We start from the raw sequence: 20825 nt of genomic DNA, 5'->3' as shown, positions 1-20825 counted from the left end.
ACTGTATACTTATATACTGTATAAAAATATACTGTACTAAAGCACTAACCTCTGAAATGGGTACCCTGTACGCTGGCACTGAAGGGTCAGTTTTCTGGATGTGACTTTATTTGGCAACTAATGACACCTAATTGAAGTTTGGCTATAACAGCCTTTTCTTTTTCCTATTAACACTCCAGATGGCCATGTTCCATTTAAGTATCCCAGTAACCCATGTCAGTGAGCCATCATGCACAGTAGCAGGATCATGTATTTAAATAACCAAAAGGCATACAGTCATCATTATTACTGTTACACCTTTGTGTGCAAACGTTTGCCTTCTTTGTCTCCTTTACCCTTCACCATCTTTCTAGCAGTTATTGACTTATGATTATAATAATAATAATATTATTGTCAAAAAGATGAAGAGCAATAGTTAATGAGTCAAAGTCACTATTTATAGATACTGTATCTTTGAAGACCATGTGCCAGTGCTGCATTTTCATGTTTATATATTTTTGTATATACTGCATATGTATTTCATTCTTGTTGTGTTCAATGTATTCTACAGTCAGAGAAAGAGTAGTTGTTACCTGCTTACCAGTACAGATATAATGTGCTGACCACACAGAACTATTGTTTCAGAGCTAGAGTTGGTTGCATGGCCTGTGTTGTGTTTGGTAATGTGGCCAATTGATTAAATGTAAATGCTCAAATAATGCACAAAAGTAGATAAATGGCAACAGCAGCTGAAAAGCATGGTTAAAATAAATTATATGATTTAATCACTATAACACAATAAGTCAAGAGAAATTCTCTTGTAATGAGCTGTTATTTTTGTTTCTCCCCCATTACTAATCCACTTTCTCAGCAAACAGTACTTTTAATCCAAACACCTGGCAACTGTGATCATAAATCTGGCAACCATCTCACCAAAGCTGTCTTGGCAAACTGACTTCCACATCAAATGAGAGATTGATATTATTTTTAATGCAGTATTTTAATCAGAAAGATGTCTACTAACAGTTATGTTTGCAGCAATGTAAAGGAGAAGGAGGAGTCAAGGGGGAGAGAGGGAGTAAATACTGCAGCAATCATTTATTTTAATTTGTCTGCTTATTGGCTCCAAGATACATCTAAATAGACTTAGTTTATTATGCATGGTGTTGAAAAGGGGGTGTGAATGCGGGAAACTTTTTGAGCCTGAATCCACATACAGTATGTGTGTGAAGCTGTCTGGATGCATGTGAGCACACATGCACATGTTGCTTGTGGGTCTGGTCTTGTCGTCCTTGTTTTCCCTTTCTCTTCCTCTTCTTTACCAGTGTGTCTGCAGGCTTTCACATTCTTTTACACACATGCACACACACACACAAACACACACCTCCTACAACCCAGGCAGAATACTCCACATCTGTGAGAGCAGTCTGTCTCCTCAATTTTCCAATATAGAAAAGTAAATGTGGATTGCTTTCAATGAATTTGCTGAGCTTAAAAGTGTAGTCGTATTGCCACTCCCAAGTGGTTTGTGCATGTGTGTGTGTTTTGGCGGGTGTGTTTCTGTGTGTCTAAGGATCTAATGTTTTTATGGTGTATCAACAGCTATTTTCAACAACTGAGCCACAAGAAGCCTCTGAAAGCTGGGGCTAGGTCATATTGTTTATCACCAGGCTTTCCTCATGGTTTTCAGAAGATTAAGTACTACCATAGCACTGGGCACAGTGCATTAGATACTGAAATAGCACATCAGTGTCCTCTGGGGGCCAACATAAGGCTATTAGAACCGATTTAGAACCCTTGTGCATGGGATAGCAAAGTTATTAAGAGGCAGATCACAAAGGGATTTTGATACTGTCCTTGTGTAGGACAATGTGTATCCATGTGAGTTGACCTTGAAGTGGTCAGATAAAAAGTTATAGTTATGCAGTTTTGTGAACAATATACTGTATAGAGGGGAAATCTTGTACTGATGAAATTTGTACTGAAGAATCAAATCAACTTAGCTAACTGTAAAAGCTTTTTAAAGTTATAATAGTTTCCAAAAGTTGCTTTTTTGGGAGAAAAGTGTTTTTTTTTAGTTCTCAGTGTTTAACAAGATAAGGGAAAGGGGAACACATTTTACAGATGTATCCTCCTTTGTCACACATCTTTGATTTTCTCCTCAAGCCAGTAGGTTAAGGTTTAAGAAAAAAAAGCATTTGTGATTAAACCTATTTTTTTCTTTGTGTTTTTTTTTCTCTCTTGTTCATTACCTCCAGCCAAATTTAGCAGACTCTGACAGAGACAGATACATAAATCATCTCATGAGGCTTGTTGCCCAGAGAAACAGACTGGGATCATAGGAAAGATTATATACAACACTGTGGTTTAGCCCCAGGCCCTCTGATAGTTTGGTGCCATAGCAACCACATGTTAGCATTAGGAAGTAGTCTTGGTGTGATCAGTATAAATAATTGTGTCTTGTAATTTGCTCTGTGATTGGATGAGTGGGCTTGTGCCAGCATTAGGTTAAGATGAGATGATGTCAGAGTCCTTGCATCAGATCTCAAACTCTGTGCAAGCAAAGTAGCTGCAGAGAAGGAGAGCTTGGCAGGTGCCACAGAATCTTTGGCAATATCTAGTGATGACAATGCAACATATGAATAATTAGATAAAATGTAACTCACAATATATCGAGTATTTTTAGAAAAAAAAACATCCCCTATGATTGAGCTAGACTATAGGTGCATATACAAGGTTAATATAAAGAAACAAAGCAAATCTCCTTTCAGAAACAGAACATAGTGTACAAACAGAAACCTGCAGGTAAAACTATTAACTTGGTACTGATTATAGAACAGTGGTTTTTGGGAAGTGGTTCCTGATTGCATGTCCTGAAGCTCTTCCTTCCTCTACCTGCACTGAAGATGTTCCTTTTAGCTGTAGCTGCAATGAGAAATAACCAGTAAAGCACACATTTGTACTCTTTGATGTATCATATGGCTACAAAATTTTGTGTTTCTGTTTTATTTCTGTCCATCCACCCATTCGTTATCATTCGCTCATCTGGGGTCAGGTCGCAGTGGTGTCAGGTTCAGTTGGGCTGTCCAGATGTCCCTTTTCCCAGCAACATTTCCCTGCTCTTCCTAGGAGACACGAGGCATTTCCAGGCTGGATGAGTAATTTAATTTAAGTAATCCATACATCGGTCTCATGCTCCATTTTACCCTCACTTGTGAACAAGACCCCAAGATACCTGATACCCGAAACCGAAGGGAGCAATTCACCAGTTTCCAGCAGAGACCCGTGACTTTGGAGGTGCTGACTCCCATCTCAGCTGCTTCACACTCAGCTGTAAACTGGCCCAGTGCACACTGAATTCTGATGAAATCAATAGAACCACATTATCTGCAAAAAGCAGAGAAGCAATTCTGAGGTCCCCAAACCAGACAAACGTCCCCTGGCTGTGAGATTCTGGCCATGAAATCACAAACAGATTTAAGGACAAGGGGCAACCCTAATGGAGGCCAACACCCACTGGATACAACCTTGACAAGAATATGGACACAACTCTCACTCCATTTATATAAGGATCAGATTGCTTGTAACAATGGCCATGGCACCGCAGTATCCCCTACAAGACCCCCTGAGGGTCCTGGTCATAGGCTTTCTCCAAGTTCACAAAACACATGGGCGAACTTCTGATTCTCTGAGGGTGTCTTAAAGCATCATGTTTAAAAGCTATTATTTCCAAAATATAACCCCATTCATGAACTGAGTAAAAGGTGAGGCATTACTGCAGGCAATAGCAAGCCTTTTTAGTATGGCCAGGACAACAGTTCATTCCCAATGTTGTCTTGTGTGTGGAAATGACACCAAATAAAACTGATTTTTGTCATTACCTCTATGGCTGCTGGTATTGAATGGCCTGTGTGGTGGCCTTTTTCTAATAACTGGTACTTTTCTACCACTCACTCCTCCTGACACAATAAAGTTTATGAAGTAGTCAACCATTAAATTGAAATAACATAACATGTTTTCTATACAGTTGGTATTAACATGAGTAATGTAAAAATAAGGCATGCATAAACACTGACCAGTCCGCCAAAATGCATTAACAAATCTACAAGGAAAGCAGCTTTTAACCACTGGAGGAGCTTTAACACCACATCTGCTATCAGTAACACTTTTGCCCATTGTCTTTTCATCTTATGGGTTTTTTCTTGCTGTCACCTTAGTTACATGTCATTTATATGTTTCTTTTGGAACATAAAACCAACTGACTATATGGTAAATAAAACCCATAAAATCATCTCCACAATCCACCTGAAACCAAATTTTTCTGGTCATATCCTAACATCTTCTTTCTACCTGTATTTCTACAGACATAATCACACTTGCTTGCAAATACTTATGGATATGAAAATGAAAGACTGAAGAACTTGCAGCAACATAACAGACGTAAGCTGAGAGCAGGAAAAAGATAGATGGAGAAAAGGTGGGGCAATGACATTAAAGCAAATCATAAACCTGGGTGACTATTAATCCTTAAGTCCTTCAGTTTATCCTTCAGATCATTCAGGGAGGGAAGTAAATGAAAATGTGGCAAAGAGATGGATGGATGGAGAGATTAATGTGTAAATGGGTGGATAGATAGGCAGATAGATAGATAGATGATAGATAAGTGAAGAACTAAATGGATGAATGGTTTAGATATTTAGGATTCACAAGTCATTACAGCTGCACATACCTTCAGGGGTAAAGGAAAAACTTCTTTGAAGGATGGCTGGAGGACTAATGGAGGAAAGGGGGATGGAATGAAGTATTTAATGAATACACAGTATGCAGATATAGATTTCAAGAGATGAAAACCCAGGGCTAAACAAAGATTTTTCACAACATTGCCATGCATAGATGGAGATGAAAGAAGGAGTGCATGTTGATGAAATAAAAGAATGGATCTTTATGTTTTTTCTCGAAAGATGTGCCATGTTGAAATTTAAAAATCTGGTTTCCTTTCTTTTCATCTTTTTATTCGTTGTTTCCATGATGATTTTTTTTTTCCTGTGATGGCTCTTATGGAGTGGCTAACCCGTAGCTTTCATCTTCTTCCTTTCTTGTTTATGTAAGAGAGTGAATGACCCATAGAAACCTTCAAACACTGTCTTGCTTCTACATGTTTGTCCATCCATTTGTCCATATTTTGAGTCATGAACATCACTTTACCCTGGCTTTGACGTGTGATCATGATAAGATGATGATTTCCTTCACCCAGACACTGTTTTCAGATAGGTTTCTTCCAACTGATCTATGTTAGCTCCTGGTTTCCAGTTTCCACTACCTACAGTGTATGGCAAGTTGCAGAATGAAGTTCTTGAATACATGGATTTTGTCAGTACTAGTAAAACCTTTTGTGTCAATGTATTATGCAAAATACAATGACATGTGAGTGCAACAGTGGTGCTATAAGTTAAATAAATACCCCAATTAATAGCAAAATAACACAACAATCACAACACTTTACAAGTTTTAACACATTTAAGTAAAGAGCCAACCCAGCTTTAGCCTAGTCCGTAGTCCCAGTCTACTAAAAACACATGGGAGTACCATGTATCATTATTAAAAATGATAAGAGTGATTTACATAATGTAAATTATACATAATGTAATAATTGGGATATTAGTGCACATGAAATAGTAGACACTTTCCATTTGACATGTTTTAATTATGTCAGGGTTTGGCGTGCAGCAATGCCAAATGGTGTTTGTAGTGAACTCAATTATAAGGCCAGACGACTTGAGGTAGAGACAGGATCTTTTACTTGCTGTAACCAAACAACCAATTCATAGTCCAGGATCACAATCAGGTTACAAAAACAGACATCCGAGGTCAGGAACAGAGTGTCAGGCAAGGTAAGATAGCTAGAGAGTCAGAGCTGGAGTCTAGAACAATCTGGCAGCGTCCTCATGGGAGGACGCTGCCTAAATAGAGATGTGAACAGGTGCACATAATAATGAAACAGGTGAAACTAATGTGAGTGATGAAGAACGTAAAGAAAAGACCAGAACTAAGGTGAAACAAAACAGGAAATAGTGTCAAAATAAAAGCCAGACGGGAAGCAGTGGAACCAAATCATGACAAATTAAGAGTATAGATTGCTTTAGAAAATAAACTATTCTTGAATCTGTTTGTCCAGGTTTTGACTGACCTGTAACTGAACTGAGGGAATTAGGTAAAACACATAATAGCCAGGGTGTGAAGAAATGTTCTGATGTTTTGCACTCTGGAAAGGTAACACGTGCTGGAGACATCTGCCAAGGAAGGAAGAGAACACCCTATGATTCTTTTGTGGTGTATTCATTACCCTTTGAAAATCCTTTTGTCTGCTGTTGTGGAGGCAGCAACCACACTGTGAGGACAGACATATAGATCCAGTACTTTAATGCACCAAATTACCATAATCTGGATTTAATGACATATTAAGAGCATGCTCGTTGTGGGCCTTTAGTCTCAATCTGAGCCTGCTTCACCTGTTACCATGGCAATCTGCAGGGAGAGAGAGCAGAGTGACAAGAAATATATGTATATAGAGAGAAACAGCCTGACAGGCTGCAATTGTATAAATAGACTGAACAGGTGGGATAGAAAAAAAAAACAGAAGCTGTCTGTGAGGGAGGCAGAAGTGAGACAGTGATGGACAGAGACCGAATAAGAGAGACGGAGCAAAGGAGTGCTTAGTGTGCTCATCAAGGATTCAACTCTGCACCTCATAAAGGTTTAGATTGCAATATTCGATCAGATACACTTTATGCCATATTCTTTATGCCCCTTTGCATTATAAGCACATTGGTTCCCCTTTCAGAATAGAACATGGGAACATTTGTTGGCTGAATTGTGAATGGAGAGACTCTGTCGATATTCCATTATGCTGTATAATGTTAGGACTCCAGAGGACTGAGAGAGAGCGGAACTGGGAGAGGCAGAGAGCAAAATAAGAGGAAGAACGAGTAGAACTCGTGTAATCCTTACGGCATTCCACCCGCAGAGCTGTGTTACACAGTGCAATATCAGCAAATGGGATTTGATAGACATATTATGGATGATTTGTCTTGCTAATGCTCCCTCCAGAATAGAACGATCCCTGTTTGTTTCACATCATATACCTGCGTAACTGTATTTGGGAATATCAATCTCACGCTTCCCTCAGTTCAGCCCTATTTCTCTCACATCAACCTTTGTTTCTGTCTTCACTTCCAGCTCTCTGCTTTCAAAAAATGTTCCGGCTTCTTGTGTAATGATTTGAGGAAAGCTCATTTGTTTCGTATTACGGCCACATACCCCCTCTGTCCACAGTCACACACTTACCTCTTTGATTCAGTGGGTGAATTTTGATTCTCCAGTACTTTGAAGAACCGCCCTGTTGTTTTCCTGCTATGATAAAGGAAAGCTCAAGCAAAGTGCATTTGTCTTTCATCAGTTTATTTGTACAATCAAATAGCTGCTTTGATAGTTTTTTTTTTTAGAAGAGAAGGTTAACAATCAGAAAGTGCAGGAGACAAAAGACAAAAAACCAGAGAGGGACCAGAAAAGAGTATCGGTGTGTGCGGTGCACTCTGTACTCTACTACTGGTTGGCTGTAACTGTGTCTACAAGATATATGATGAACACATATTTAAAGTGGAAATGGAAATAAAAGAGAAAGAGTGAGGTAGACAGTGGTTGGGAAAGATAATAACTCATCTACAACTCATCACCTCATCAGTCAGCTCATATTTTATGACAAACATCATTGTTCAGCTGCCAAAGTAGTGTGCAGACACATATATACACATGTCAAAGGCAAAATGAAAGATTACTGTCTTCCTTTTTGTCCTGTGTCACCATCCACTTTCTTTCACTCCCTTTGCACCCTCATGGCTCACAGCCCTCCTCCCAGCTCAGAAGGTTGTTTATTATTTTCTGGCATGGTAAGCAGTGGTCACATTAGCATGAAATTGACTTGTTTAAATAGCCATAAAACATTCATGGTTGCAGTGATGGCAGTGTCGCCTCTTACGTGCCATCCCCTTCATTAAAAGATATGTCATCATTCATGCTGTATGTCTGCTTGTGTGCATGTGACTGTAAACGTGTACTGCAAATTGTTTTGCATAGCGGTATTGTTTATGTCTACATGCAGTTGTGTACTTATGGTGTGTGTGTGTGTGTGTGTGTGTGTGTGTGTGTGAGTCTGCAAAAAAGTGCAATCAGTGAAGTTAAGTGATTGTAGTCATTTTGACAACCTCTTTCCACAAATCACTGTCTTGATTCCTTACTAATGTCTGTGAACAAATACATCAATCTTCGCTTTTTAATTGGCTGCTTGTGGCAAAAGGGATTATTTTCTTTGTGAGCTCCAAGTGGAGTGCCACAAAGAGAAGGATGGAGGGAGAGTGCAAGAGTAGACCCCTGAGAGAGAGAGAGAGAGAACAGGGATCAGGACAGATGATCTCTGAAGGCAGAGGGCAGTGATATACTATACAGGTCATCAAGCTTGTTTCCTCACGCTTGTTCTTTAGAAAGAAAATTGAGTCAGGCATGCCATGTCTCAGTCAACCATTGATCTTGTAACAGTGACTGACTCCAATGCCAGGACAGTGACAGACATATACATACTTCTTACAAACTGTAATACTGTAAATACCACAAGTTCTGACTGTGGGTCAAAATAGATATTTCTTGTGTTAGCATGCTGTCTCTGGCCATTGTGAAAAGTCTGCTAGAAGTGGCTTTGTGTTCAGGGACACAAACTTAGCATCTCTGTAGGCAGCCCAGTCTCCCATAAAAATAGCTACATTGGTCCACAGTGTAAAATGTAGTAGTGTCATAATAACAGTTATAAAATAGTTTGTTGTATTGCAGCCCAGTGTCCTCCTTCCTATTGCTCTTTTTGGTGTTTTATGACCATTAGCAAACAATGAAATAGTGCATTACCGCCACTGACGGGACTGGAGTGTTACAGAATGTTAAAAACACTAGGAAGGATATGGCAGGGGTGGATGGGTCCAACAAACACCTGACTTTCACACAGCTGGAGATCAAGGCCTGTGTCTGATGTCATGTTATACATTTCAGTTGAGAGTGTTTTAAATGAACTGAGGGGCTTTTTCTAACCATAACCATCTAGTTTCTGTGCCTAAACCTAACCATGTATAAGCACTGTCAGCCATTTTCTTTCTGCCAGAAAGATGTTGCCATGTCACAATTTTGGAGGTGTTACTGTGAGTCTAATATGTTTTGTTTTTTGGACCAACGTAGCTATTATACATTTAGCTGTGAGACTGGGTTGCTATAGGACAACACACACTTATGATTTTGATTCCTTTAGATGAAGCGATGCTATTGGTGAGTTTCCTGAATTTGCACCAAAGATGCTATCAAAGCTTTCATTTTAATTTCTACTGCAGCTCCCAAATCCCCCAAATCCACTAAAGAACCCAGAAACTTCTATACTGAACAAACTATATCCCAATATCATAGTGATCCTGTTCACACTGGATTAATATTATCTAATTACCCTGTGTTCTTAGGCTATGGCTGGACAATAAAATGTTCAAACACCATTAAACCATTAACTATTAAGGAATAACTGCCCAAATTGCGATTAGCACACAACACACATGCACACACTCACCTGGAGGCTCCCCAGTATAACCATCAGCAGTGCAATTGGAGCAAATTGTGGAAAATGACTTTGCTTAAGGGTGCATTGGCAGTTGCCTGTGGAAGGATGGTAGGTACAGCCAGCTCCTAAAAAATGAAACACAAATTTATGTAATGATATTATAGGAGCAAGGGAGGAAAGAGAGAGATGGAGGCTCTGTTGTAATAATTATAATGGGATGAGCAATTAAAGCAGACCACAGTATTGAGATGGGGTTGAGAGAGAGAAAGAGAGTGGGGGAGTGAGAGAGATGAGCGAATGAGGTAGAGGCGAAGAGAATACAAAGGACTCTAAATCTGTTGTTACTGTGTGTGCCTGTGTGTGTGTGTGTGTGTGTGTGTGTGTGTGTGTGTGTGTGTGTGTGTGTGTGAGGCTAAAGCGAGGGGGGGAGGAGCATATGGGCTATAGAGTCAAAATGTTTGTGAGCAAGTGAAACTATTTTTCTGAAACAGAACACTGGTACATTTAGCTACTTGTCTGACCCCCATATCATGCACTGCTGGAAGTATAATTTTTCTCACAGAAGGAAGGACTGAGGACTGTATAGGAAGAGGAAATGAAGTATGAAAACTATGAAGGAAGGCAGAAAAAAGTTCATTGTGAAAGAGAGAAGGGTGAAGTAAGCAAGGAAGGTGGTAACAAAGGAATGATAAGGTACAGAAGAGGACACAGCAAGTGGGAACTAGTCAAGAAGAAGAAGAAGCCAGCTGAGTGTGAACATGAACAAAGAGGGAATGAGGTAGAGAAAGCAACAGCTCATGCTAAGCACAGACAGAAATTCATCTGAACTCAGACCCAGTGTGAGTGAGCCTCAAAGCAAGTGAGGATATAGAGATTTGCTGGAGAGGAGAGCTAAGATTAGTGTGGAGACAACTGAAGGATGGAGAAAAAAGGAGAGAGGTGATAGGCAGTGTAGGAATGCATGTTAAACTGAGAGACAGACAACCTGTCTCGCCAGTGAGCTTGAGGGTTGAGAGGGAGGTAGGAGTGTATGGAGTGTGAATTGCACAGTGTGAAAGCCATGAGAGAAATAACAAATTTGTATCTGCAGTGACAAAAGAAAAGAGTGAAGTAAGAGCAGTGTAAACAAGAGAGGGAGGAAGAAAGCAAGGGAGTCAAAAAAAGGAGGAAAAGAAAAAACAAGAACGAGGGAGTAGTTCAACCATGGTGGGACTGTTGGATGGAAATACTAAGACAAGACAGGAAATGTCAGTCCATGCAGGCTGAGATGTGAATGACTGACTTACTGAAATTTCATCATGGTGGTAAAAGACAAGATGGGATACGATGGCTGTTTGATGTGAACAAGGCAAATTAGTGGATAGTAATGAGAGACTCTGAGAGACATTAAATAAGAATTTACAAGGGTAAAAAGGTGAAATCTGTGAAAGAGGTTGGAAGCAATAAAAGAGCAAGCCAAAGGAGAAAGTCTTTTCTATCCATCCATCTTTGTCTTCAAATCTAGAGCAGGATTGTAATGGCAGCACAATAAGCAGAGAAGCTCAGGTGGGTTTTTTTTCCACAGCCCACAGCTGTTACTTTCAGAAGAGCACAACTGGCTTGGTGCACATCTGTGAGCCTGTACCTCCCAGGCTGTGCTCCAGGTGGGAGGCCTGGTGTTCCTTTTCCAGATGACTCGCCTCTCATCTTTGTCTGGCAGTTCCCCTGGGACCAGTTTTCTGTAGGAGATCCTACCGGGAGCTAATGCTGCCACATAATAGTAGTATGCAATTCTTTCAACTCCAGACAAGATAGAAACAAGGAATGTGACATTTCCTGATGGCTAAGTGGCAAATGAAAGGAACGATGGGGTGAGGGGAGAGGAATAAGTATGGTAGCTGAGCTGGATAGAGGGAAATGCCTGAAGCAAAATAGGCTGTGAGGAGGAATAGTAGCAGGACAGGAGTTCTCCCCTGTGAGATTAGAGTGAGAGAGAAGGAGAAAGAGCTGCCAGTGTGTTTATGCTTGGAGGGAGTTAGTGGAAGCCAAAGAGAGGTAAAGACAGGTGGAAGAGAGTGGCGTGGAAGAAGCAGAGCTCAGTGAGCTAGAAGAGGAAACAGGGCACCATGCAGTATGTGTGAGAGGAAAAGACAACAAGGCAGCCAGTGTGGTACAAGAGGGAGGGACAGTCAAACTGTATATGTGTTTGCACCTCAGGCTTTCCCTGCAAATGTTTCTTGGCAGTGTTGTGAGGCATCTTAAACAGCATTTATACCATATGGCACCAAGATGCTCCAGGGCAAGTATTATAAATGAACTTTTTTTCCCAGCTTTGAGAGGTATTTTAATTAGGTGCAAAATGTTTTCCTCTCCACTATAGAATACCTTGGCATTCCCTGTCCACCATGCATTAAGAAATATATCTCATATGCATGTATTATTACCATAATAAAATCTATTGGACCAGAGAATGTCCATGACATTTATATACATATGTGTCTGTGTGCAGTCTGTTTGCTGTTTTTCTCTTGCAAGCCTGTGCCTCTGTGTGTAGACACTGAAATCTCTAGTGCAGCTTTGCCAGTTCTTGAGATGTTTACACAGTTAACACGTTGACATTTCACCATGTCTGTGTAGTTGACTAAATGTCTCAAAGGAGCGGTAGACAACACATAAACATGCAATAAAAGGAGGCTGCTCAGACACCATTGCTAAAAGAAAACCCCACCCATTTCCAAAATTAAAATTTTGCTCTCATCACTATTGTTTACATGAAAAACTCTCTCCCAGAGCTCTTGTACTAATGTGTATTCTGCCTGTGCTCTGCAAAAAAATGACTGTTGTGGAATACTTTTTCATGGATTTTAACATACCAATGAGTTCGGTAGCATAGTTCACTGACTAGACACAAACCACAGAATGATCACTAATCAGCAGAAGACTCTGTAGTCGAAAATTGCTAATATAAATCCCTGATGAATGGAGTCCAGGAAAATGTTCAGAGAACTCCTTAAATTTGGGGAAAGCATTACTTAAAATGCCCAGCTTGTATGCAAACATAGTTCATAATGAGCTAGTACTGTATTAATCAGCAGAAATTTGTCTAATTGCACAAAAATGATAAGGGAATTCATATTAATGTACTCAATTTATTTTTCTCTGATTTTTTTTATTTGAAGAACATTTGGAATTTAAGTTAAACTCCTGAACTGGCCAGCCTATCAGACAGACATGAACCAGGCATAGAGCAAAGCCACACAAGGTAGACTAAAGGGCAACGCACACTGGTGGCAGGTGACATGGGTCAAAACACCTACACCCATTATTATCAGTGCAAACCTACACACCAGCAGCTAACTTTGGCGGTTTGACACCTGTCGCCACGTCAGGATGCATTAGTGATCTATTTTCACAGTGCTGATATGCATTAAAAGCATAAAATGCTGAAGTACTCACTCAATTTGGTAGTCCTGCACTGAATTCATGCCGCTCCCAGGCCATGTGATGTGACAATGCAAAGTGGGTTTTGCCACTCCATTTCTGTGAGCTCTCCCTGCAGCTGTTCATGATACATGCTCACTAACTGTTTTCTTGGTTTGGCTTCATTTTGCATAGAAAAAAGATGCCCAATACACACTCTGAGGCAAAAATAAAAACTGACAGCTGGATTTTTACTGTGTATGTAATGGCATGCAAGGAAATAGTTATAGGTAAAAGAGAATGAAAGGTGCTAGGCGAAATAGGATGTAGACCTTGTTGGGTTTTGTTCAGATGATGATTAGGAGACAAGCTAAGTTCATTAAGAAGAAGGAGACAGCTCTATTGGGTACTGTCTTCTTTCTCTGGTCGACACTACAGCATTAATGGCCTTGTCTTACTATCATTATATTACGCTCTTTTCTTTTTAATTACTCTCTATCTCTCTTCTCTCTCTTCTGGTCTCTGATGGGTTGGATGTGAAGAAATTAAAACTCTTAGGCATCAAAAAATCATGAATTTGTCTGGAGCTTATTAATCATAGCTTGGAAATACTCCCATTGAGAGTTTTAAGAGAAGGTTGCGACATTATCATCGGATTCATGCCAAGTCAAATGTGTATAAGATGGCGAAGCATTTTAATGCACCACCAATACATGAGAAGAATGCATGCCTGACATTTCAGAGTTATAATGATGCTTACAGCGATATAAAAGTACTGTAATTATATTTTTATGTTATCGTCATTAAAATGCTACTGATGATGGATGATGTATCCATGCATTGCATCAGTAAATAACAGATACACATACACACACAAGTAAATGTATTCAGGGAAAGTAGAGTAGGAAGAAGAAGGCAGACTATGAAACCTCAGAGGAATTGTTTCAGAAACAGGAACACTTCTGGCGTTCTTCCAAAATTTTTTGCATTACCAACAGTATATAAAGAACTGTCACTTGTGAGAAATCTCTTGTGCAATGCACACTCTCTGCCCCAAAGACTCTCACCTCGTTTGTTTGGACTCTATGTGTAGATGTTGTTTCTGCAGAAATCTGGTCAGTTGTCTAAGTCTTTCCTGTATATGGACTCTAGTTTGTACCTCATATTTGTATGGTTGAACCTGTGTTGTAGTATTTTCATCAGTCAGTCATCTCACCTGCATTATAGTGTTTTCCACCATTCAGCTCTGCTTTATTATTTTTCTATGTTGTCATATATTTTCCTGAGTCATTCATATTCCAGGTTAGTTGTGTGTCTATGTGTCTGCTTTTGTACCTGTGTTGGCCTATTATTTGTACACCTGCCATTTTTATAGGCCTTGCTTTTCTAGTCACTATGAAACAGATGATGAGAAACAGTGGCAAGAATTTCTTTGTCTCCTGAAGTGTTATTCAACTTTAAAATGCACACTATTTGCCATCAGAAGAATATTGAGGCTGTTTTGTATTCACATTTGGGGTGCTGGATATGAAACTGTGTACTCTTAGATAAGAACATTACCTTCCTGTTTAGAAACTGCCGTGGATTCTCCTCTTCCTTGATTAGAAAACTGTAGTGAGGGGAGTCCTGAACATATAAAGGTGATCTGAGGAGTCGTTTTGATTGACTGACTTAAAACCATTAGGTACTAAATTACTAAAGTATTTCTGCTATTACCAATTGAGTATATTCAGTCTCTACCATCCAGTTCTTTTGATTGCTTTGTGCTGTGCTGCTCCAGGGCTGTTTGCTCCTGTGGTAAACATTTCAAATGTGCAGCATTAATTACATGTGTATTTTTAGGGTGTGTAAGTGCCTGTGCTTGTGCATGCGCTAGACATTTTGTGCTGCCAAATGACAAATCTTTCTCTTTTTATATTTGTGTCTCTGCCCTCCCTCCAGCACAACTACACACACACAAACATACATATGCAGTCAAGTAAATAAAAACGTGCACTCTTAGAAACATGCCAACACACTCATACAGCACAGAGGGTAAAAAAAAAAAAACACCTTGTCGTCTCACAAGCTCTTGTCTGTCTGAGTGGATGCCAGCTTGCCCAAATTGGATCATAGTGTCTTCGATGGGACTAGGTGTACAAGTATCAAAGAGATTGAGGGGCTGACAGCCAGCCAAATTAAAGCACTAAACCTTAGCATCTGTCTGGTTTTTGCACATAGCAGGGCAGGAGAGGGGAGTGAGAGGGTGAGAGATTATAGAGGGGAGAGTTTAGGGAGGTGGAGAGACACGTGGTAGGGAGTGGGAAGAGAGGGAGATGGAAAAAAGTTGCAGCATGAGATAAAACGGAGGGAGAAAATACTGAAAAGAAAGAATAACTAGAAGAACAGAGAGAGTGACAAAAGTCAGAACAGTGGTCGGCTGGATCAAGGCATTATGAATACCAAGTTAAAGACTGTGTCGGTTCTATTAAGTGTGGCTCTAGAAAATACCTTATCATGCAGTCATAATATCTGCTACTAGTAAATAAGAAAGTCACTTTTGGCTTTTCCAGTTTAGGGGTCGCCACAGCGAATCATCACACTGACGACTTGCATGTTGACATTTGGCACGTGTTTTACACTGGATGCCCTTCTTGATGCAACCCTGACTCAAACCCTGGCTGCAGCGGCGAGAGCGCTGCACCTTAACGACTAGCCTACCAGGGATGGCTAGCTGCTACTAGTATATACACACACAATATGCAAGTACAGTACATCACAGCATGTGCTTGAAGTAAGCAAAGGATAAACTTTGTGAATATTTTGAATAAATAGATATATAACAGGGCTGACGCTGACACATAAAGACACAACTATTCACACTCTCATTCACACTTAACAATTTAGAGTCACCAGTTAAACTAAACTTCATGGCGTTTGACTGTGGGAGGAAGCCGACCTGGAGGACACAGGTGCATGACAGGGAGAGCTGCAGTGCGTCCTCACTAAGCCTTGAGCATAGTTCTGTATGTGAAATATAGACATGATAGCATTAGGAAACCATCAAACTGTATTTACTTTTCAACATTGACACACATTTTGCTGTAATTTTATAAGCCTGGTTTCTCAGTTACTGTGACTTTTCACTTTGCCATTACACGATTGCTCTTCCACAGAAATACGTAAACTCTTTCAGTGCCCTTCTTGGCACTATTCACAAGCGCAATACTTTCTGACTAATGCTGTAAAAAATTTAATTATTTTGAATGCGGATGTGGCAATGACAAGTAAGCAATGACCTCTTCAATTAAAAAGAGCAAAATGAATATTTATATAAAACTACTTCTAGCCTTATTGATTTTCTTAATTGCTCTGTGGTTGTAGCACAGTCATAATAAAGTATGAATTAATTTTCTCATATTGTCCCAGGCAATTGTCTTTTTGTTTTGTTTTTTTAAACAAAGAGAAGTTTGTCGCAACACTTTATGGAAAACAATAATAAAAAGTTTCAAAGTGCATATGATGCATAAAACTTGTACCAAAATCTAACTTCCAATTCAATTCTGCCAGAGGGATATTTTAGTAAGACAACATTTCCAATCAACGTTATAGCCTCAGAGTCAATCATTTTCCATCAGGAGGTCACAAAAAGAACCACTCTACAATGTGCCACTCATTAAAGCAATCAGTGTTTTGGTAAACAATTGAAATTCAAATTAATTTGTAAGAAATGAAGCACCAAAGCAAAAATACATTAGTTATCCTTTGACAATACACAATATAGTGGATGTATGCTTTTTTTCCATTTCATTTTAATGAGTCTTTGCTGTCCTTATGATGTGCAATTACAATGTTTGTCACTAATTGACGTGCATTTCTTTGTCTGAGAATGAGTGTCCATGTGTGCTTCTAGCTGTCTGACTCTCAGTAGTGGTTCAGCTCTTGTCTCATTACAACCAGGCTGTTTGTGCCACTCAGCAGCACACTGCTTAAATCTGTTATTGTTGTCATTGTGTTAAAGTTGTTTTTTATTTTCGTTTCTTGTTCACACTTAATGTTATCTAAAGAATAATTATCAGTCAGATAAAAAATCTGAACATGAAAACAGTGGTGTTATTGAATAGGAGAGTGTTTACAGTTTAGTAGACATTTGTAACTAAAACTATTATTCTAGAGTTTCCAGTGCTGACTTATTTGCCTTGGTGCCAAATCATCTCCACTGTTAGTATCCAGTATACATGTAAGTGCTATTAACAGCTCTTCCCCCCTTATTTTTTGAAATGTTTTTCATGTTTCATAGAGTTCAAACATCATATACATGTACTGTATGCATCGCACACTACACCAGATATAAATAGATAGGCGGCCTATACAGTCAACTTGTTTACATGTATATAAAAGTAAGCAACCAAAAGCAGGTCTTCCTGAACTCATGCCAATTGTATGAATATAGGCATTTCTGCTGGTATTGTATATCAGTCATAGCTATTTATCACAGTTATTAATGTCCAACAACAAATAAAACATCTTAATTTAATCAGGGAGTATTTTTGGCAAACACAGTTTCCCTTTTTTCTCAGATGCTCTTTCTTTATCTCAGTCTTTCTGTACTACACAAGTACACTGCATAGTCGATGTAATTAACATTTTCTCCAAACCACACACAGGCAGTCAAGACAAACACACAAACCCAATGCCACAGCCATCAACATGCACATAAAGTGCAGTAGATATACGTATACATGTACATTTGTGAACACTAATGCATAATCCGGTAACTGTTTTGCAGACATTAAAACCAGACACACACCCACATACACTCCCCTTTTGTTACAGCAGGATCAAACAATTTAACAAAGATGTACAGTGTGTTTTACGCAGAAGGTTTTGCTCAATAACACAAGCACATTTACAGACCATTTTAATTCAAAGACATTGCCACAAAAAGTGCCACTTTTTGAAAGCATTAAAAATTGACAGCTATTATACACAGCATACCCTGAAATAATTGTGTTTGTGCCAATTTCCTGCAGTGACAGTCTGCCTGATACAGGCACACGGAAATTTGTAAAATACCTTTGCACCACTTGTTTGACACTGACACTCAGGGTTACTTTTCACTGTAAAAATGACTGATGTTTGCCACTGAACAAGTCATTATTCAGTTCTCCTCCAACAGACAGACAGAAGACAGTGAGGGGAAAACACTAGGCTGGGCCAAAGGCCATGGCAGACTTGACAAACAGGCCAACAGCCATCACAGTGATCACCACATATGTACATTGCAGTTAATAAAGCAGAAGCTGACAGCTACGTTAATGAAAATATACAACAATGTAAACAGCTACAGCCAAGAACTCAAAATTTACAAAGCTTTTAATGTTTTCATGCGCCGTGATCGGCTATAAACACTCGCTCATTCAATTATCGACCAACAGAGTGACAGCGAAGGGGCTTTACTGGGTATTTTGAACAGATTCTGCTGTTGCTTTTCCACTTGAAACACACCAGTCCCTTGCTCTTGTATATGAATATAGAAATAAACAAACACAACCACAAAAGACAAAAATGGTCTGGGAACAAGCATGCAGTGGCACAACCATTAATAAATACACACCTATGTACACGCAGTGTTTCCTCCCTCAGAGCTCATTCATTCTTGTTACAGAAACATAAAAGTTGTCAAGTACACTGCCAGGGAGCGAGTGAACGTGACGGGGAGAGACAAACACAGTGAAGGAATGGGTCTGGCTCTGTTGCAGTTGTTTATATTATATATTTATATTTTGAATTTAGTTTTCTGGGCCACTGGGTGTGTATTTTGTTTGCGTTCTCTGTGTGGTTATAGCCTGTATTACTGTAGATATTCATCCCAAGTGCAGCTAAGAAAATCACTGTGATGTACAGAAGAGGACCAGTACTGCTGGTATCATTTCTGCCTGATTCACTGTTTATCTGAAGGATCCAGATGGTCACAAGTCACAAAATGAAAGTCAGAGTCAAATCTGAATTCTTTGAGTTATAGTCTGAGTCAAATCTCAAGTTTCTAATATTTCCAACATTATCATTTTATTCCTACTGAATTGCATCCAATATAATAAGTAATAAGGGTTTGTACTGTGTTACCATACCATACCATACCAACTTTATTTATAAAGCACTAAAAACAACCAGAGTGGACCAAAGTGCTGTACATTGCAATAAAACAATATAAATTATAAACCACAAACAACAATATAAAATATAATCAATCAAATGACTAAAATCAACACAAAAATATCAAAATGCCAGGGAAAATAAATGAGTTTTTAAAAGAGACTTAAAAACAGACAGGGTAGAGGCTTGTCTAATGGACAGCGGTAAATCATTCCAGAGTTTAGGACCAGCAACTGCGAAGGCTCGATCGCCTCTAAGCTTACGCTTCGTTCTTGGGACACTCAAGAGAAACTGATTTGCTGACCTCAGAGAGCGTGTGGGTGTATGCCAATGAAGCAAATCAGTTAAGTAGGATGGTGCAGAGCCATGAAGGAATTTAAAAACAAAGAGTAAAATTTTGTAATGGACCCGAAAATGGACAGGTAACCAGTGTAGGGAGGCCAAAAGTTAATGCTCCGGCGACGAGGGAGCGTCTGCCAGAGGTATAAATAAGGAGGAAGGTAATCATTGGGATGCACCTCAACTGTGCGCACAGACAAATGAGTCGCTAATTACCGAATGCAACACAGCTGAGGTGCAGAGCCCACAGGTCGAGAGAGCTGAAAGAAAGGAAGGAAGAGAAAGGTGGAAGAGAGGCAGGTTGTGCCAAGTAGACCTGACATCAGAGGCTTCATGTCAGTTGTGCTCAGACTACACTGTGCTCCCTCTTCCTGTGATGTGTATCTAACTCAGTCCTCCTCCCCTGACAGACCATTTCTCTCCCCATGAATAAGTCTGACAGTCCTTGGTGTTGTAAGAGCACTAGGACCACACAATTCCCTGAGTCAGTTGCAAGAAAAATGTCATTTAAGACTTTCACCAAGGCTGACTCAGTACTATGCCGGGTTTTAAACCCTGATTGAAAAGTCTCAAGAATATTGTGCTCATCTAAGAAAGCCAGTAACTGAGCATAAACTATCTTTTCAGGGACTTTGGAGAGAAATGGCAAATTTGAGATGGGCCTAAAATTTGAGAACATTGTGGGATCCAGACCAGGTCTCTTAATCAGCGGCTGCACCACGGCATGTTTAAACATCTTTGGAACCAGGCCAGAGGATAAACTGCTATTATTAATGGGGAGAACAAATGGCCCCACAACTGGAAAGATTTCCTTTAAAAAACGAGGAGGAACAGCATCATTTGGGGAACCAGAGGGATTCAGTCGCCCAACAATCTCCTGACAATAGGATAAGGACACACACTCAAACTGGTCAAAGACAGCAGAGCAGGGACGAGAAACAGAAAAATCGTAAACAGGAGGTAAAATCTGAGCTCTGGTAGAAAGAACCTTATCATTAAAAAAGAATAAAAATTTTTGACAAAGGGTGGGGGAAGACTCAAAACAGGCAACCTGAGGGACATTCAGAACTGAGTCAATAACTTTAAACAACACATGAGGCTTATGACAGTTTGACTGAATGATATTAGAGAAATAATTTCCCTTAAGATTTTTCACATTTTTTTGATAATCATGCCAAGAGTCTCTAAGTATCTGAAGTGACACTTGTAGTTTGTCCTTTTTCCACTTGCGCTCAGCCCTGCGACACTCACGCCTGGCAGCACGGGACTCTTCATTTAACCAGGGCTCGAGCCTAGTCTTGGGGCGCCTGGTCCTCAATGGTGCCACCGC

General features: G+C 39.7%; 1 protein-coding gene across 6 annotated transcripts in view; it reads left to right on the top strand.

Moving 5' to 3' along the window:
• grid2 (glutamate receptor, ionotropic, delta 2) overlaps window positions 1-20825 on the top strand; it is a 437846-nt gene that overhangs the window by 212288 nt on the left and 204733 nt on the right. The window lies entirely within an intron of this gene.

The sequence above is a fragment of the Monopterus albus genome, unplaced genomic scaffold, assembly GCF_001952655.1.
Source record: "Monopterus albus unplaced genomic scaffold, M_albus_1.0 scaffold56.1, whole genome shotgun sequence".
Lineage (NCBI taxonomy): Eukaryota > Metazoa > Chordata > Actinopteri > Synbranchiformes > Synbranchidae > Monopterus > Monopterus albus.
Note: the sequence above shows the minus strand (reverse complement) of the source record. Positions and strands in the feature narration are given on the sequence as shown.